Raw genomic sequence first — 4,132 nt, 5'->3', positions numbered from 1 at the left:
ACTGGAAGGCCGAATTCTAGATTATCGGCGGGCCGAATAAAATAAGCCTTAATCTAGCTATGGATTAATTTGAACCTTGTATCTATGTATAATTAAATCCCTTGTTTTATAGTATTGTCGTACCATTGTTAAGTGGTTGTTTTAACAAACATTGTTTTATAGTATTGTCGTACCATTGTTAAGTGGTTGTTTTAACAAACATTGTGTAAGATCTCTAATTAACGAACTTGTTTATATATGTCGCATAGCATGGTAGGACTAATTAGAAAATAAAATTGATGCGTGAGTTTGGGTGGAAAGTGGGAGGATGGAATTCCTTGACGGCACCATCCTATGGACGCGGGTGGACCCGATTAGTTGAGTAGCTTTCCAATAAAATTAACTAAAATCTCTACGCTAGGTAAGTAGGTCCCTGTGAAACCCCACGCTAGGTAAGTAGGTCCCTGGGAAACCCTACTCTAGGTAAGTAGGTCCCTGGGTAACCAATAGCTCACATCATCGCGCAAACCTCCGCTTCAGTCGGATTGCAATTCGGAGTTCGTTTGCTCACTTTATGAGCATAAAAATGACTTGTTTTGAACCACCTCTAAGAGCCAAAGTGTGCTTGCTTAAGTCTCTATATATAGGGGGGAGAAGTAGAGTGTCCTTAAGCTGGGGGAAAGGCTGGAAGTTGAACTAGAGGGGGGAGAAGGAGAGTTCCCCCGTAAATCTATTCACACGGGGAAGAGCATTGTAGGCCACCCCCTCCACAAGACAAGGTTTGGCTATTGTTGGAAGCAAATCTACAGAGCCTACTTGGAGATGGGCTCAAAAGGGCTTGTTGGGAGATGGGCTATCGGGTACAGCCTCCGCTCAGAGTGTCAGGTGTCGGCCATAGGGGGTACTGGGGGTTTATATAGGGGCTAGTGTACGAGTATGGGTATGGGTAAAGAGAGAGCAAAGTGGGGTGCAAAGGACACTATACGGTGAAAGTACAATAGTTTGTGGCTACATGAGTTTGGGGAAAGGGGTGGTGCCTATACGCGGGCCAAAGGTGGGGTACGTATATACCTTCTGGGCCAGTGGTCACATGGGTGTGCACATGGTGGCTAGTGGGGACCATACGCTAAGTCACGCACCCGTTTGTATGGGCGCCCTAGCATGTGTACGTGTCTTTTTTGGGGCGGGGACTCCTTTTTTGGGACATCGGCCTCGATATGCATGCCGACGCGTTCGATGGTGGCTGCAAATTTTTTTTCGATGAAATTTTCTGGGGTGTTTCCCTAGTTGTGGGGTGCGATCCATTCGTCAATGGGACATCTAGACAGACATTTATTGCAGTCAAAAGGTAATTTAACTAAAAATGTATGTAAAAGCTTATTCTTGTGTCCATTTTGAGTGCTGTAAAATCCCATATTAGGGTAAAATCGCATGTAGATTTTAAATTTAGACTCATAATTTTAAGATTCTAAGTGGAAATATCTTAATTATTAAAAATTATGGTGTTTCATGATAAAAAGGACCATAATTTCATTTATTAAATGGTCATAAATTATTATTGAAGATGGGCATGTTACATCCTTCCCCCTTAAATAAATTGAGATGTCCTCATCTCATCATCATGAATTTGGGGTAATATCTTAAGAGTGTGTTGGCAGTGCTGGCAGTGCTGCATTCTCGTTCTCCATGCAGTGTTGGCAGTGCTGCATTTCTAATTCAAGTGCATTCAGCTCATTGATGTCTATTTCAAATTTAGTGCTCCTCTCAAGCTTTTGTTTTAGCTCTAATTTCCATTGTAGCTTTGTCTTCTAGGTATGCTGCACCCTTTCTGCCACTTTCTTTGCTTCCTCTGTTTACATCTAGAGGGCAGCTCCGTAGTTTTCCCAATCTCTTGGTCCATCATTTTTTAGTTGATTCTCATTCTCCATGCAGTGCTGCATTTCTAATTCAAGTGTGTTCCGCTCGTTGATGGTGTCTATTTCAAATTTAGTGCTCCTCTCAAGCTTTTGTTTGTACTCCTCTGCCTGCTCCTTGGCCTTGTCTCTGTCTTGGAGAGCCTCTCTCAATATATCTACATATTCTTTGGAGGGTGTGGCATCGTGCAGTTCTTGCTCCAATGCCTTATTTCTTTCAGCAAACTTTTTTGTCTCCTTTTCCCAGTGTTTTGCTTTCCAAGTAGTAGACTTCAGTGCTTGTTCCAGATTTTGGTCTTCACTTTCCACTTGCTTACTTTTTCTGGAAGTACTTGTCTTGGGAGACTCTTGGCCTATTGGATGTTGCTGTTACTGTGGTTGTGGTTGTGGTTGTGGTTGTGGTTGTGGTTGTGGTTGTGGTTGTGGTTGTTGTTGTTGCTGTTGTTACCTATCTACATCATCATCTTTATCTATGTCATGGATGGCCTATTTGTTGCTGCATCTATTCACTTCATGAATCTCTATCAAGGCTTGCAACACCTAATCCCACACTTTGTTAAGTCTGGCCTTTGCTGTTTTTATCACTGTTGATTTGGCATCTAGTGTGGTAGGCACATAACGTCTTATTCTTCTTGGTTTTTTAGGGCTTGGGCTTCTGATTGAGCAACTGCCAATGCCATTGTGTTGTCTAGCACTTCATCCTTCAGCCCTTGTATGGTGTCGGCCCATACCTTTGCTGGCTTCCTTGCTTTAGCTAATTCTACACTGAGCCCTTCCACCTAAGCTTGGAGCAGTTGCCTCTTGCTGATGAGGGCTCTGATCTTTCCCTCGCTCAACTTCTTTTGTTGTACTAGCGCCATTTCTACCATTGTTATCTTCTTCTACATCTCCTCATTTTGTTGTGTCATCATCCATGTTTTGTCTTCTATGTCTTTAGCTTTAGTTGTTTCATGTAATAGCATTCTAGGTTGTTTATGATTTAGGGCACACATGTTATTGATTGTGCTCCGGGCCTTCTTCTCATACTCCTCCATAGAAGTGAGAGCCTATGAGAGGATGTTATGGGCTATAGACATCAACCCTTTGTTTGTATGCAGTTGCTGGCTGGGGAGTTTCGGCTTCAACTCCCTGGGTAGCTTGAAGTTGTGGCTTGGCCTTTCCTACACTTTCTGTGCTAGGGTCGCCACCCAAGGAGGCTACAGTTCTACTGGTATGACCACTTTTGCTCTTGTGGGAGGGCACCTTCCTCTTTTGAGCTTCTTCTCTCTTTTTCTGATGTTCTCCTTCTTTCCTCTTCTTCTCTTCTTCCTTCTTCCTTCTCTTTTCTTCTTCCTCCTTTTTCTGACCTCTTCTTCAAGCTTCTTCTTCCTTCAGCTTCTGCAATGGCTTCTTGCTTCTGTCTCTCCTTCAGCACCCTTTTCCTTTCTTCTTCAGCCTTCTATTTCTTGACCTCTTCCAGGTCAGGGCAGCATCTCTTCATCTATTATGTTCTTCCTCTTCTTGTTGGCTTTTTGGGCAATCTTCTGCCATTCCTCCTCATCATCTATGTCATCCTCAAATGAAAAAAAAGTTACCTTGGCATCTTTCAAGGATCCACCAGCTTCCCTATGATGTTGTTTAACATAGACATCTCCCATCCGGTGATCCCCGACCTGGCAACCTGATCGATCGCCCTTAGGTGTGCATGTACTATGGTGGGCTGTTTCTCCTTAGCCTAGGTGGCTACCCTCTTTGCCATATTTTCTTTGTAAATGGCAGCCCAATTATTTTTTCTCCTGCTTCTGCTTCTTTGAGCAGTCTCTAGTTTTTATTGGACATATCCTCCGTTTTGCCCATAAACATGACATTTTGCAGGAAAATTGTGAACTATTCCCGTCGGGTTTCATCCACCACGTCCTTCACCACCTAATGCATGTTTCCAGTTTACAAATTTCTTCTTCCACCCTCGCCTGTAAATTTGTGTCTATTGCACCATCCATTGGCAATCCTAGTGTATGATGTAATGCAAGCTCTGAAACTTGGATAGCTCCTTCCCCTCTACGTGCACTGTGTTGGTCTCCAAAAATTGATTTATCAATTTCTCCCCATCCTCGCGGTCCTCCAACTCCTCCCACTGGTGTTCCAACAATTTTTTAAACCCACACTTCTTTGCCCACTCTTGATGTTCCTTCTTCCTCATATCGGGGATGACCATGGGTATGAAGAGGCTCTTCTCATGCCTTTTGTCTAGCCTCTGAGAC

The sequence above is a fragment of the Cibotium barometz genome, chromosome 8 (genome assembly GCF_041138505.1).
Source record: "Cibotium barometz isolate CiBa-2024 chromosome 8, ASM4113850v1, whole genome shotgun sequence".
NCBI lineage: Eukaryota > Viridiplantae > Streptophyta > Polypodiopsida > Cyatheales > Cibotiaceae > Cibotium > Cibotium barometz.
The sequence above is the reverse complement of the archived record's forward strand: the minus strand, read 5'-3'. Positions refer to the sequence as shown.